The sequence below is a fragment of the Hordeum vulgare genome, chromosome 1H, assembly GCF_904849725.1.
Source record: "Hordeum vulgare subsp. vulgare chromosome 1H, MorexV3_pseudomolecules_assembly, whole genome shotgun sequence".
Lineage (NCBI taxonomy): Eukaryota > Viridiplantae > Streptophyta > Magnoliopsida > Poales > Poaceae > Hordeum > Hordeum vulgare.
Genome location: NC_058518.1, coordinates 333,911,688 through 333,929,096, shown reverse-complemented (window position 1 = coordinate 333,929,096; position 17,409 = coordinate 333,911,688).

Below are 17,409 nucleotides of genomic sequence, written 5' to 3'. Positions count from 1 at the left end.
TTTAGCAGTCGTGTTTGCATGTAAAAAGTTCAGGTCATACATAGTTGATTCCAAAGTCACTATTCACACTGATCATGCTGCTATTAAGTACCTCATGGAGAACAAAGACGCTAAACCTAGACTTATCAGATGGGTTCTCTTGCTACAAGAATTTGATTTGCATGTTGTCGATAGGAAGGGTGCTGATAACCCCGTAGCAGATAACTTGTCTAGGTTAGAGAACGTTCTTGATGACCCACAACCTATTGATGATAGCTTTCCCGATGAGCAATTGAATGTCATCAACGCTTCACGTAGTGCACCGTGGTATGCTGATTATGCAAACTATATTGTTGCCAAATATATACCACCTAGTTTCACATACCAGCAAAAAAAGAAATTCTTTTTTGACTTGAGACATTACTTCTGGGATGATCCTCACCTTTATAAGGAAGGAGTAGATGGTGTTATTAGACGTTGTGTACCTGAACATGAACATGGACAGATCCTACAGAAGTGTCACTCCGAGGCCTACGGAGGACACCATGCGGGAGATAGAACTGCACACAAGGTATTGCAATCAGGTTTCTATTGGCCCACTCTCTTCAAGGATGCCCGTAAGTTTGTCTTGTCTTGTGGCGAATGTCAAAGAATAGGTCATATCGGTAAACATCAAGAAATGCCTATGAACTATTCACTTGTTATTGAACCATTTGATGTTTGGGGCTTTGATTATATGGGACCTTTTCCAAAATCCAATGGGTATACTCATATCCTAGTTGTTGTTGCTTATGTCATTAAGTGGGTAGAAGCTATCCCCACTAGTAGTGTTGATCACAACACTTCTATCAGGATGCTTAAAGAAGTTCTTTTCCCTAGATTTGGAGTCCCTAGATATCTAATGACCGACGGTGGTTCACATTTCATTCATGGTGCTTTCCGTAAAACGCTTGCTAAGTACGATGTCAACCATAGAATTGCGTATCCCTATCACCCTCAGTCCAGTGGTCAAGTAGAGCTAAGCAATAGAGAGATTAAACTAATTCTGGAAAAGACTGTCAACAGGTCTTGAAAGAATTGGTCTAAGAAGCTCGATGATGCACTGTGGGCTTATAGAACTGCCTATAAGAATACCATGGGCATGTATCCGTACAAAATGGTGTACGGTAAAGCATGTCATTTACCTCTTGAGCTAGAGCATAAAGCTTATTGGGCAATCAAAGAGCTCAACTTTGATTTCAAACTTGCTGGTGAGAAGAGGTTATTTGATATTAGCTTGCTTGATGAATGGAGAACTCAGGCATATGAGAATGCCAAGTTGTTCAAAGAAAAGTTTAAGAGGTGGCATGATAAAAGGATACAAAAGCGTGAGTTCAATGTAGGTGATTATGTCTTTCTATATAATTCTCGTTTAAGATTTTTTGCAGGCAAGCTTCTCTCTAAATGGGAAGGTCCTTACATTGTTGAGGAAGTATATTGTTCCGGTGCTATCAAGATCAACAAAACGGAAGGTAATTGTCCGAGAGTTGTAAATGGGCAGAGAATCAAGCATTATATCTCAGGTACTCCCATAAATGTTGAAAGCAATATTATCCATACCATAACTCCGGAAGAATACCTAAGGGATATTTATCACCCTGTTTCAGACTCCGAAAACGAAGAGGTATGTGATTCGGTAAGAAAACAAACTCCAAAACTTTTCCAGTAGGAATTTTTATCCATTTTGGAATATTTGAAAAAATAGAAAAATTGGAAGTAGTCCGGAAAGCGCGCGAGGAGGCGACAAGCCTGCCAGGCGCGGGCCAACCCCCTGGCCGTGCGTGGAGGGCTTGTGGCCACCTCGTGTGCCTCCCGGACTCCGTTTTTGTGCGGAGTACTCCTTCTTGTCTGGAAAAAATCATTATATATTCTCCCGAAAGGTCTGACCCTCGTATCACGCAGATTTCCTCTGTTTTCGTTTCGAGCCTGTTTTCTGCCGCAGATTTAGAGCAAGATGTCGTCTCAGGAATCTGTGGGGGAGAACAATCTCCCTCAAGTCTATGGAGAAGTAAATGTTGATCTGAAAATAATGGAGGTCATGTAGGCCAGGCAAAGGCTACCTAAAGAAACCAAGGGCAAAACTAAGGAGAAGAATCAGGCATGGGACGAAGTGCAATCTGTGCTCAACAAGGAAGAAGTTGAAGAAGTGGATTTCCTCCAACCCTACCTCCACCTACTGTCTCCATCCCTCATTGAACTCTTGAGGTTTTGTGAAACAACTCGTGCTCGCAATACTTATCTCACTCGTGAAGTTTTTTGCTGGAAAAACATATCACAGATCTCCAAGGTATAAATCAAAGATTAATGGTCCTCTTGGAATCAAAGACTGCAACAACTCCACCACCATCACCTCCAAAAGAAGACAACTAAGCATGGGTATGGGCAATCCCCTTGGCTTGTGCCAAGCTTGGGGGAGTTTCCCCAGTATCGTATCACCATCACATCTTTTGCCTTTACCTTTGTTTTAGTTTGTTCCTTTTCAGTTTTCTCTTTCTCTAGTAGAATAAAGGTCTTAGTGTTTTAGGCTTGGGTTTTGCTTTGTGTCACCCCCAATGTATTCGAGCTCGTGAGCCATATAATAAAGAGTATCTTAGTTGAGGGCTTCGCCTCTTGCCATGATCAAAAGAATGAGGGAAGAACAAAAGAATGAAAGATCATGCAATGATCTTATGGGAAGTGATGGCTTCACATATAAAAAGAATGATGATTGAAACTTGTTGAGGGTAGACAAACATAGACCTTGGTCATTGTTGCAATTAATAGGAAGTGATAAAGAAGGAGAGGTTCACATATAAATATATCATCTTTGACACCATATATGACTGTGAACACTCACTAAACTATTACATGCTTAGAAGTAGATGTTGGACAAGGAAGAAAACATAATGAATTGTGTTTGCTTGGTTCCGGACAATGTTATATGATTAGAGATCCCTTAGCATGTGACGATTGCTTCCACCTCATATTAGCCAAAACTCTCGCACCAAGTAGAGATGCTACTTGTGCATCCATAAACCTTCAACCCAGTTTTGCCATGAGAGTCCACCATACCTACCTATGGATTGAATAAGATCCCTCAAGTAAGTTGCCATCGGTGCAAGCAATAAAAATTGCTCCCTAATATGTATGATCTATTAGTGTGTGGAAAATAAGCTTTGTACGAACCTATGATGAGGAAGACATAAAAGCGACGGACTGCATAATAAAGTTCTTTATCACAGGAGGCAATATAAAGTGACGTTCCTCCACATTAAGGGGACACACATCCAAACCTCAAAAACGCATGATAATCTCTGCTTCCCTCTGCGAAGGTCCTATCTTGTACCTTTACTTTTTGCCCTTGAAAGAGTCATGGTGATCTTCACCAATTCCCTATTTCGCCTTTATCTTGGCTAACGTCATATGCTTGGGAAAGATCTATATTCATATGTCAACTTGGAGGTAAGTATTCATGAATTATTATTGTTGACATTACCCTTGAGGTAAGCAGTTGGGAGGCGAAACTATAAGCCCCTATCTTTCTCTGTGTCCAGCTGGAACTTTGATCTCATGAGTAACACGTGAGTTGTAGCAATTGTAGAGAACGAAAAGGTGATTGAGTATGTGGATTTGCTTTACAAGCTCTTATTTGACTCTTTCTGATGTTGTGATAAATTGCAATTGCTACAATGACTAAAGGCTATCGGTTGTTAATTCTCGGTAAGGTTCTTGATCCATGCTTTACTTTGTGAAGAAATTGTCACTTTAGCATAAGAGTTGATATGATGGTATTGTTGTTCTGATCATGATCATGATGCATGCATGTTCGTATCTTGTTTTGTCAACACCTCTCTCCCTAAACATGTGGACATATTTATTGAGCTAGGCTTTCGCTTGAGGATAAGCGAGGTCTAAGCTTGGGGGAGTTGATACGTCCATTTTGCATCATGTTTGCATGTTGATATTTATCGCTTCTTGGGATGTAATTTCACTTCACGGTACAATACTTATGCCTTTTCTCTCATATTTTGCAAGGTTTACATGAAGAGGGAGAATGCCGGCAGCTGGAATTCTGGCCTGAAAGAGGAGCAAAGTTGAGATACCTATTCTGCGCAACTCCAAACGCCGTAAAAATCAACGAGGATTTTTTTTTCTGGATTTATAAAAAATATTGTGCCAAAGAAGCGCCAGAGGGGCGCCAGCAGGTGGCCACAAGCCTGCACGACGTGGCCACCCCCCAGGCCGCGCCAAGGGGGCTTGTGGGCAGCCTGCTGGCCGACTGGCCCCCCTCTTCTGCTATATGAAGGGTTTTGTGTGGAAAAAAATCAGGGAGGAGCTTTTTCGTGGATTCGCCGCCGCCACGAGGCGGAACTTGAGCAGAACCAATCTAGAGCTCCGGCAGGACGATCCTGCCGGGGAAACTTCCCTCCCAGAGGGGGAAATCGTCGCCATCGTCATCACCAACACTCCTCTCATCGGAGGGGACTCGTCACCATCAACATCTTCATCAGCACCATCTCATCTCCAAACCCTAGTTCATCACTTGTAACCAATCTCCGACTCGCGACTCCAATTGGTACTTGTAAGGTTGCTAGTAGTGTTAATTACTCTTTGTAGTTGATGCTAGTTTGATTACTTGGTGGAAGAGTTTATGTTCAGTTCCTTGATGCTACTCATTACCTCCCTGGTCATGAATATGATTATGCTTTGTGAGTAGTTACTTTTTTTCCTGAGGACATGGGATAAGTCATGCTATAAGTAGTCATGTGAATTTGGTATTCGTTCGATATTTTGCTGTGTTGTACGTTGTTTTTCCTCTAGTGGTGTTATGTGAACGTCGACTACATAACACTTCACCATTATTTGGGCCTAGAGGAAGGCATTGGGAAGTAGTAAGTAGATGATGGGTTGCTAGAGTGACAGAAGCTTAAACCCTAGTTTATGTGTTGCTTCGTAAGGGGCTGATTTGGATCCACTAGTTTAATGCTATGGTTAGACTTTGTATTAATTCTTCTTTTGTAGTTGCGGATGGTTGCGAGAGGGGTTAATCATAAGTGGGATGCTTGTCCAAGTAAGGGCAGTACCCAAGCGCCGGTCCAGCCACATATCAAACTATCAAAGTAACGAACGTGAATCATATGAACATGATGAAACTAGCATGACAGAAATTCCCGTGTGTCCTCGGGAGTGTTTTTCCTCCTATAAGACTTTGTCCAGGCTTGTCCCTTGCTACAAAACGGATTGGGCCACTTTGCTGCACCGTTGCTACTTTTGTTACTTGTTGCTTGCTACAAATCATCTCACCACACAATCACTTGTTACCGATAATTTTAGTGCTTGCAGATATTTCCTTGCTGAAAACTACTTGTCAGATCCTTCTGCTCCTCGTTGGGTTCAACACTCTTACTTATCGAAAGGACTACGATTGATCCCCTATACTTGTGGGTCATCATTGTGTTGGTTGTGTTTTCAGGGAACGAACCATAGAACAAGCTGAGATCCTATTGAATAATATCTTGTGCAATGAGAATGCTAGGAGTATTCCCGAACCACCTCCAAAGCCAACTCCTAAGAAAAGAGGTATCCTATTCCTCAGTCCTGAAGATATGCAAGAACCTAAGAAATCTATGAAAGAGAAAGGCATTAAATCTGAAGATGTCAAAAATTTACCACCTATCAAAGAGATCCATGGTCTTGATAACCCGATACACGTAGTAGAGGTAAATTCTCTTCGTAGATTCAATGAGAGTGACATTCCTTTTGATAAACCTGCTAGCTTATGCCTGGATGAATTTGATAACTTTGTTGCCAAACAACAAAGTTTCAATGATTATGTTAGTAGACAATTGGACTAGAATGCTCGTATGCTTAGTCATTTAAGTGTTTGTGTGGATAGAAATGTCAATGATCTTAAGCTTTTGAGTAAACACGCCTCTATGGTTACTACTCAAGTGGAACAAGTACTTAAGGCTCAAAATGACTTGCTCAATGAGTTGAATGACAATTCTGTCAGAGTCATCACTAGAGGCGGTAGAATGACCCAGGAACCTTTGTATCCTGAGGGTCATCCGAAGAGAATTGAACAAGATTCTCAAGGAGTTAGCACTAATGCACCTAGTCATCCTAGGAAGAAGAAGAAAGATGATAGGAACTTGCATGCTAGCAACCCTGTTGTTGTTACACCCGAGAATCCAAACGATGTCTCTGTTTCTCATGCTGAAATGCAATCTGGTGATGAACATGAGCCTAATGATAATATGGATAGTGGTGTTAATGTTGATGCTCAACCTAGCAATGATAAGGATGTGGAGATTGAACCTGTTGATCTTGATAACCCACAACCTAAGAATAGGAGATACGATAAGAACGACTTCATTGCTAGGAAGCATGGTAAAGAAAGGGAACCATGGGTTCAAAACCCATACCCTTTCCTCCCAAACCATCCAAAAAAAGGATGATGAGGATTTTGAGAGATTTGTTGAAATGATTAGACCTGTCTTTCCGCAAATGCGTTTGACAGATATGCTCAAAATGTCTCCCTATGCCAAGTACATGAAAGATATTGTGACTAATAAGAGGAGGATACCTGAGGTTGAGATTTCCACCATGCTCGCTAATTATACCTTCAAGGGTGGAACTCCTAAGAAACTAGGTGATCCCGGAGTGCCCAGTATACCTTGCTCCATTAAAGGAAACTACGTTAGAACTGCTTTATGTGACCTTGGAGCCGGTGTTAGCTTTATGCGACCTTGGAGCCGCTACTGCTGCTACTATTACCGTCGCTATTGTTGCTATCACACTACTGTGCTACTGATACTATGTTGCAGATACTAAGTCTTTCAGGTTTGGTTGAATTGACAACTCAACTGCTAATACTCGAGAATATCCTTTGGCTTCCCCTTGTGTCGAATCAACAAATTTGGGTTGAATACTCTACCCTCGAAAACTGTTGCGATCCCCTATACTTGTGGGTTATCACTGTCCCACCAGCCTACTAAGGGCTGGTGCGCCACCCCTAATGCCATGGGCCTCTCCCGGGTGGGTTGCCCCCCTCCCGGTAAATATCGGGAACCCATTCGTCACTCCCGGTACGATGCCGGTAATGCCCAAAAACCTTCCGGTAACCAAATGAGACAAACCTATATATTAATCTTCATTTCCGGACCATTCCGGAAACCCTCGTGACGTCTGTGATCTCATCCGGGACTCCGAACAACATTCAGTAACCACACATATAACTCAGCTATACTAAAACATCGCCGAACCTTAAGTGTGCAGACCCTGCGGGTTCGAGAACTATGTAGACATGCCCCAAGGTACTCCTCGGTCAATATCCAATAGCGGGACCTGGATGCCCATATTGGATCCTACATATTCTCCGAAGATCTTATCGGTTGAACCTCAGTGTCAAGGATTCATATAATCCAGTATGTCATTCCCTTTGTCCTTCGGTATGTTACTTGCCCGAAATTCGATCGTCGGTATCCGCATACCTATTTCAATCTCGTTACTGGCAAGTCTCTTTACTCATTCTGTAATACAAGATCCCGTGACTTACACTTAGTCACATTGCTTGCAAGGCTTGTGTTTGATGTTGTATTACCGAGTGGGCGCCGAGATACCTCTCCGTCACATGGAGTGACAAATCCCAGTCTTGATCCATACTAACTCAACGGACACCTTTGGAGATATCTGTAGAACACCTTTATAGTTACCCAGTTACGTTGTGACGTTTGATGCACACAAGGTATTCCTCCGGTGCCAGTGAGTTATATGATCTCATGTTCATAGGAACAAATACTTGACACGCAGAAAACAATAGCAATAAAACGACACGATCAATATCCTACGTTCATAGTTTGAGTCTTGTCCATCACATGATTCTCCTAATGATGTGATCCCGTTATCAAGTGACAACACTTGTCTATGGTTTAGGAAACCTTGACCATCTTTGATCAACGAGCTAGTCAATTAGAGGCTTACTAGGGACAGTGTTTTGTCTATGTATCCACACATGTATTTGTGTTTCCAATCAATACAATTATAGCATGGATAATAAACGATTATCACGAACAAAGAAATATAATAATAACTAATTTACTATTGCCTCTAGGGCATATTTCCAACAGTACACGCATTTGGTGCTCCGTACGACATCAGAGGAGGTAACTCGTCTTGGTAACAAAAACATGAAGGCTTACAAGGTGGCGATGGAAGACCTAAATCAGTTGGTGGAAAACCTAAGAAAGGTTATTTTGGAGGAAGAGCAGGATAATATGGAAGCGGCTGAAATGCAGGCTGAAGGACATAATCAGACACATGATGATGTTCATGAAGTCAGTGAAGGCCCATTTGAAGAAGGGGTGAGTATGGAAGATATTTTTCCACCTGTTAAGAATCGTCCCAGAGGCAGGACAAAAACTAAAAGATGGAAAACTGGTGGGGAAGTAGCTAGTACGAAGAAGAGTGGTAAGAAAGTGGGTGGCAGTAGTGATACCACATGTGAAGGTGGCAATGCTTCTCGGAAGAAAGAGTCTGACATCATTAAGTATTGTGGAGAATGTGGGAACCGAGGACATAATAAGTCGACTTGTGGGAAGCCGTCCACATACAAGAGGAAGTATGTTTACAAGAAATAGTTGCATTTAGTGGTTATTTTTTTGTTTTAGTCGTGACTAAATAGGCTGTAAGCACTGCGTATTGCAAATTCTGGAACATGTCTTTATTCTAGTCTTGTTTGGTCTTCATTGTTAATGCACAAGTTTGCGTGAACAGTTTTCATACATTAATGGTACTCGTGATGAGTGGTTATATATATATAGTAGGCACAGTACAAAAAATGAAGGTTGACTAATTATTCTTTGGTCGTAAATTTCGCAGGTGGTTGAATGGTACTTGTAGATAGTAACTGGGTTTTAAAAAAGGGAATTTTGGTTTATATTGCAGGTATTGGGTATGATGGAGTGAAAAGGTATATACTAGCTCGTCTACAGTATGTACTGCTTTGATCACCTTGTAGTATGTTTGTTATGAAGGATTGGGAGGTATGTTAATGTTAAAAATTGGTGTATGGTCAATGACACAGAAAATAAAGGAAGATAAGACGTTCTCTATATATAGTCGGCACCGTACAAGAAAAATGAAGGTTGCTGAAACGGTAGTTGGTTTGAGTACAAATGAATGAGGATAATGGTAAGTACTACTCTAATCCCTAAGCCGTCTGAGCCGGAGTTTGACCCAATCTGGAAGAGAAACTTCATTCGTCTTGAACGTGAGCAAGTCCAGTAGAAAAGTGCACCTTAGGTCATCAGAATCCTGCATTATAAATTGATGATGAAGAGATTGAGCTACTTGTGATTATAAAAGTTGTCATGTTTAAGTAGCGAGTAAATACCTCGGTTATTAAATTTATTAGACGGAGGCCATTCCAGTTCTGCATGAAGTTCGGGACAAGAAAACCACAGTCATCCATGGTAGTTCTTGAATGTTATGTGAAGTAGAGATGGTGACTTAAGAAGGAACCGAAAAGAATAGAACTTATGAGTTTTGTTGTTCAGGTATGTTCTCTACCACCTCAATATCCCAGCTTGATATGTCCTCATCCCATCCAGGAAAAGTAAACCTCATGCACTCGTCGAGATGATACGCTATGGCATGACATGTCTTCTGATGTCTAGCCATTCTAGATTCATTAAAGGGGCCTAATGCACCGAGTGAGTCGAGTATGGATGTTTTCTTGTTCTCCATGTCAAATGCACACAATGCATAGTGATTAACTAGATGTGCTGGTATGAGTATCTGGAAAGGATAAATGAAATCATGAAATTGTAAGGTAAAATGATTAAATAGTGGTGCCCGGTACAGTATATATACGTTGATACCTGATGGCTTTGTGAAACATCGTATGGTATATGTGTTCCAATGAAGTGTCCTAGCTAGTGCCATGGAACCCAGAATTCGCCCCCCGCCAAGGCGAATCTCTACAGGCATAGTACAGATTAATCATGGATTAAAAATGATTGAAGAAATGCTCGTGTTGTAGATAAAGTCTTACTGCAAAGTCGAGGTTTATGAAGTGTCTCCATCCCAAATAGTTTGTTCCGTCGAACCGTTGCACCTCATTCAAGAACATTTTGCGAATAGCAAAATTTAAGCAGTCAGTATCCATCCAGCCACCACGTGCAATGGATTGCTGGAGAGTCTGTAACTTTATGGAGATGTTGAACGGACTAGAACATTGAAGCCATACTTCACTGGTGGTGCGAGATAAACATTATTAGTTAAAAGTCATAGAATAGGTCTGTTGAGATATTATTATTATTTTTACTAATACTCACTCTAACAACGCTTTATTCAATATTGTTTGAATGTATGAATAAGTTGAGTGGGCTACCCGTGTATCAGTACGTGTTACTGAGCATTGCTTGGTCAGAAAGGCGGACAAAATTTTCGTATTCCACTTTATTTTTCGGTGTTTTTATCTCTTAGAAGGTGGGATGGTGGATTTTCTACTATGTATCTATGTTGTTGTTCATCTCCATTGGTATCCTCTGCACTTAGTGCGATAGTCCACTCTTGAGCCAGGCGAACATCGGATGCTGGGGAGATTGATGATTTCTGCTTGCTTGGTGAAGCTGATTCAAATAGAAGGATTAGTTAGGAAATGTAACATATTAAGCTGTATAAAATAGTAACATGGGAAAGAAAATTTACCAGAAGCATTACGAGTGCTTGGTGGAGTGTTGTATGCTAGATTTTTGTAGGTATTACTTGTTGTGCTACCTGAACCAATGTTGACTTCTGATGCCGTTTGTGGTTGATCCCTCTCTGGCATGCTAGTATGTTGGCATGGTAAAACTGTATGATTCATGAATGATGTTGGGGTAAGGCCTGAAAACAAAGGAATATAACAGATTTAACATGATGCTTGAAGTAGTAGTGGGTGACTTGAGGCTAAGTAACCAATTTAGGTATGTATTAGTGAAGCATATGAATGTCGTTGGTAGAGGTATATGTAATATTTATGGATGAGGAAATTATGAGAAGCACCTGATGGGGGGTTTGAATGAGGTGCACGATGATTGTCGATACTGCGGGGTGTATTCTGGTTGTCTGAAAGAACATTCCGAAGGGTGGCCCTTACTGCTATTTTTATTGAATTGAAAACAGTAGTGCACAGGATTTTGTTTAGTTTTTCAAATGCTTGAATGGCTAAAGGATTGTCGATAAAGTTTTCAAAATCTGAAATATCTTGCAAAATAGATGAAAACTCTCCTTGAGCATTGGAGATTGCATCCTTTATGGAAGAAGAAGCCTGAAAATCAATTATGTCAACATATAAGGCGTGATGAGTGCTTGGGTGTGACTTTAGTTTAGTCAGAACAACGAAAACAAGTTGTACCTCTTCTCTATATGTCGATCGTAATTTTGTTGATTTGAAACGCGTCTGCAAAAATTCTGAAATGTTGGAGATACATGGTTGGTTAATGTTTGTACTCGGAGTAGAATGATGCTTCTCCTGAGAGCCCTCTTCTGGTGCAGATGAGTAAATAGTTGGTGGTTTCCTCAGCTAACAAAAAGTAAAACAATTAGTATAAAAATGAATGAAAAATTGGCAGCTAAATTTGTTATAAATATAGACGCACATGCAGCTTCCCAAACTGAGGGAAAGGGAACCCAAGGTTGTGTTTGCTTATCATGTCACTCATGATAATGCGATTGACAAGGTCATCATTGAATGTAGAAATTCTAGGACTAGTTTCACAGTTCACATCCTCATTTGGTGGCGCAATATGGTCCAGGTAGAGTGTCTACAGTACAGAAAACATTGGTTTCATAAACTTACTAAGAAAGTACGCATGTGGTATCTCAGATGATAAGTAGGCATGTGCTTAGTGTAAGGTATATACTATCGGCAAGTATGGTGTGTAAAAATGCAGGATTATATGATGGAAATTGTGCTTATCATTTGAATACACACTTGGAGGAATAGTATACACCCGTCTATTGATACTTGAGAAGAATTATGAAAACGTGTGGGCATCAAGCTGGCAGAATTCATGAGGTCATCGGCGATGAATTGTGCCCAGTTGTATAACGAAATATTGTCAATATCAGCAACTGCGCTGATATACCTTGTGAAAATTTAGTTCGCCAGTGATTGTGGAGCCAGGAACTTCGTCATGACATAAAGGACAAATGTCGCCTTGAACGATGGTTGGTCATTTAAGCTCATGGGATATGAATATTGTTTATTAAGAATTTGTTGGGAAACGTCGCATGGGAAACAAAAAATTTCCTACGCGCACGAAGACCTATCATGGTGATGTCCATCTACGAGAGGGGATTTCCGATCTACGTACCCTTGTAGATCGCACAGCAGAAGCGTTAGTGAACGCGGTTGATGTAGTGGAACGTCCTCACGTCCCTCGATCCGCCCCACGAACCGTCCCGCGATTCGTCCCACGATCCGCTCCGATCTAGTGCCGAACTGACGGCACCTCCGCGTTCAGCACACGTACAGCTCGACGATGATCTTGGCCTTCTTGATCCAGCAAGAGAGACGGAGAGGTAGATGAGTTCTCCGGCAACGTGACGGCGCTCCGGAGGTTGGTGGTGATCTAATCTCAGCAGGGCTCCGCCCGAGCTCCGCAGAAACGCGATCTAGAGGAAAAACCGTGGAGGTATGTGGTCGGGCTGCCGTGGCAAAAGTTATCTCAAATCAGCCCTAATAGCTCCATATATATAGGAGGAGGGGAGGGAAGGCTTGCCTTGAGGCTTAAGGAGCCCCAAGGGCTGCGCCACCAAGGGAGGAGGAGTCCTCCTCCAATCCTAGTCCAACTAGGATTGGAAGGTGGAGTCCTTCTCTCTTTTCCCACCTTTCCTTTTTTTCTCTTCTTTTGGTTTTTCTTTCTCTTGCGCAAGACAGCCTTGGGCTGACCCCACCTACTTGGTGCGCCACCCCCAAGGTCTTTGGGCCCTCCCGGGTGGGTGGTCCCCCCTCCCGTGAAGATTCAGAACCCATTCGTCATTCCCGATACATTACCGGTAATGCCCGAAAACCTTCCGGTAACCAAATGAAGTCATCCTATATATCAATCTTCGTTTCCGGACCATTCCGGAACCCCTCGTGACGTCCGTGATCTCATCCGGGACTTCGAACAACATTCGGTAACCAACCATATAACTCAAATACGCATAAAACATCGTCGAACCTTAAGTGTGCACACCATGTGGGTTCGAGAACTATGTAGACATGACCCGAGGGACTCCTCGATCAATATCCAATAGCGGGACCTGAATGCCCATATTGGATCCTACACATTCCGAAGATCTTTATCGGTTGAACCTCAGTGCCAAGGATTCATATAATCCCGTATGTCATTCCCTTTGTCCTTCGGTATGTTACTTGCCTGAGATTCGATCGTCAGTATCCGCATACCTATTTCAATCTCGTTTACCGGCAAGTCTCTTTACTCGTTCCGTAATACAAGATCCCGCAACTTACACTAAGTCACATTGCTTGCAAGGCTTGTGTATGATGTTGTATTACCGAGTGGGCCCCGAGATACCTCTCGTCATACGGAGTGACAAATCACAGTCTCGATCCATACTAACTCAAAGAACACCTTCGGATATACCTGTAGAGCATCTTTATAGTCACCCAGTTGCGTTGCGACGTTTGATACACACAAAGCATTCCTCCGGTGTCAGTGAGTTATATGATCTCATGATCATAGAAACAAATACTTGACACGCAGAAAACAGTAGCAACAAAATGACACGATCAACATGCTACGTCTATTAGTTTGGGTCTAGTCCGTCACATGATTCTCCTAATGATGTGATCCCGTTATCAAGTGACAACACTTGTCTATGGTCAGGAAACCTTGACCATCTTTGATCAACGAGCTAGTCAACTAGAGGGTTACTAGGGACAGTGTTTTGTCTATGTATCCACACATGCACTGTGTTTCCAACCAATACAATTATAGCATGGATAATAAACGATTATCATGAACAAAAAATATAATAATAATTAATTATTATTGCCTCTAGGGCATATTTCCAACAGAATTGTCTTCAAAATCTTAACAGTAACCTCTGAAAATAGTGAAACCTTAAAAATATCATAAAGAATCCTCTTATTCCGTTCTACCTCATCTTGGCTACATGTCTTAATGCTTTTCCCACCACATGGTACGCCCAAGACTTAATTAACGTCCCTCGCAGAGAATGGATCACTTTATGAACATCAGTTAGGATGGCACATGAATCAAGATCAATTTTGCTCAGAAGCCACGCGACATACTGCCTGTTAACTTTAGTTAACTTCATCTGAAGAATGTCGTGAAGCCCTGTTTGACGGACAAGATCCTTTTTCATGTCCTCAAAACTGTTAATTAAACTGACGACACACCTTGGTTAGCATCTTGAATTTATTCTCGTGTTTTTTTTGCATTAGGTGACTTATCTGTGATCCTCTAATCCTCTTACGGCGGTATTTATCAATCACGCGAGACGCGCTGCGTGACAACGTGCCTTTCCTGGACATGTATGGGTGGGAGTTCACACCCTGCGAGCAAAACTGTGCAGATTCAGTTACAAGTATTGTACATACAGAAGAACAAAACATGGAAGAGAGATATTTGCTTTGGTCGTGAAAAGTTCCGTCTTGGAACGATAAAATTTGTTGATGCTGCAGCCACTTTCCCCTGACTAGATTATATATGTACATCTAGCTTCATGGACATGTATTTGTTTATACAACAGAGAATATCGATTAAGCAACATACCACGTGTGAGTTATGGTTGATGCTGATGGGAGGAGTGGCCGGTGGAGCGCGCTCGACGTCGGAGACCTGCTGGGCATAAACATGAGCGTCGTCTTGTTCCATGCCGCTGCAGGCAGCGAGCCGCTGTCCAGCCGTCGTCGTAGCGAGGTATGCACGAGCAGCGAGCCGCTGTCCAGCCATCGTCGTAGCGAGGTATGTATGAGCAGCAAGCCGTTGTCCAGCCGTCGTCGTAGCGAGGTATGCACGAATAATAGATCGATGCAGATTTGTTCAAGGGTGACGTTTGTTATCCCTATAAAAAAAGAGTATGTTGCAATAAATTAGCTAACCCTTCTTTTTAACAGGTAATTATCTCATCTTTTGATCTGGAAGCTAACGCGCTGGGACACATGGGAGGATGCTCGCAGGGACGAAGCCATGATGAACACACAAAGGGGACGGGTTTTCTCATGAAGGGGGCAAAGCTTTCATGTTTTAAAAGAATTGGGTTGAAGTACCTACTAGCATTGAAGAAAAATCAATTCATCGAGGGGGGTCTACCCCCCCCCCCCCCCCCCCCCCGGTCCCCCCTTGGATCCGTCCGTGAATGCTCCGGAGATGAATCGGACCCGGGAGTATGTACTCCTAGGAGTATTAACCTATTTTCCTATATATATTCGTCACCCTGGGTGAAGAATAACTATCATATCAATGCATCAATGCATCGTAATTTTCATATTGATGCATCGTAATTTTATGTTTTTTTTTTATTTCATACGTAAAAAGAGACCGTAAGAAAATATATAGTCATCATAAAAAATATTGTATGTCAAATAAAATTACAAACATAAAAACATAATATAAAATATACATGAAATGCGATTTTTCTGGTCTTATGACTTATATTTTTATTTTTTACATCAAATTTTACGTAATGAATTAATATTAATGTAACTTTTGGTATTTCAAATATAATTTATTTATGAAACGGTCGTAAGATTGTCTGGGTGAAGAATAACTTATTTTGCACCCTGGATGACGAATAGACTTTCTATATATATATATATATATTCTAGAATATTTTTGAATATACAGTTCATCAAAATCAGATGAGTCTGAGTTTAGAAATGAATATTCACATAAGGCTGATTGTAATGAAAGTATCATATATAGTATCATGCATGTCGATTAAATAATTTTAATGAGGTGTCATAGAATTAATTAAAGAAAAAGAAGGTTAAGTATCATATCATGTTTCGTATCATATTAAATGATGTGCTACCATGATAGTATCATACATGACAATAAATGAACTATTTTATGATACACGGATGTTATATCATACACTAATATCATATGCATGATTAAAAAAATATTATCTTTACCTAATAATACATCAAATAGTGTTTCTGGTCATCTATCATAGTTTTTGCCCTTAAAGTTGCCATAAATTATCCACCATGCCATCCACAAGTCAAAAAACGATTCAGATTTCTTTTCCTGTCAAAATCGTCATGTGGTTTCGTTCTTATATGGTTGGACACAATAGTGTCACAAACACATGTGTAGCAAAGTGGCGGAAGCCTTGCCCTCATATAGTGCAGACCCTGGGTTGAACCTTGATCCTAACGTCTTTTTTGAGTCCCCTTTTCTCTTTTTATTGCAGCTAGCATTCACATCCTCCTCCCTGATACGGGTTCATGGTCCGACCAATATTTTTATCTTTATTTTTATGCCTTTCTTTTCTCATTTCAATTTTTGTTTTACCTATCTTTAAATTAATTCATAATTTCCTAAAAATCCAAATTTTAAAAGACGTGAGTTCTAAAAAACTGTTCATGAAATCATACAATGTTTATTATTCAGAAATTTAGGACTTTGTAAAAAAATCATGAATTTTAAAAATGTTTACGATATCTAATAATGTTCATTATTTCAAAAATGATGTTTAGTATTCAGAAAATATTCCAAAATTTGGAAGATCTTAGGAAAAATGAAAAAGAAATAAATAAAAAGGTAAATAGAAAACTAAGAGAAAATGTGAAACCAAAAAGAAAAGATAAAAATGTAAGATAATAAGAATAAAAACCAGGCAAAAAGCGGTTCATTTGCCAAAAGCGATGGACACTAAATTGTTGACATGAGATTTATGTACCAGTGGCTTAATATTGATTTTCATATTATTTGAAATTATGTTAATAATGATTATTATTTTCATACTGTCACGTGGTCTATTTTAGTGGTTTTTCATAAAATTGATCTAAATAGCTCTAGAATTTGAACGGTTAAGTTTTTTAGGTTTAGGTTTTAATTGGTTTTTGAGAAGTGCTTATATGCCTAGGAATTGGGAGTAGTTTGTGATCGACGAGATTAGTTGTTAAAGTTTTAAACATTCCATTATGCTACATAATAACAAGTGTGGCGTGCAGTGACAAGCTTATAACCTTAAGATTTACTACATCAAATGCATTGTGATTACATGGACACGCCGAACATCATTAAAGATGATTGAATAAATAAATAAGTGTCAACATGATGAGCTACCGTGTTAAAGAAAAAAGAGAACGTTCATACATCAAGGTATTGAACCATACTTATTTGGCTAGGGCATAATATTTTATCTTCCGTTACAACGCCG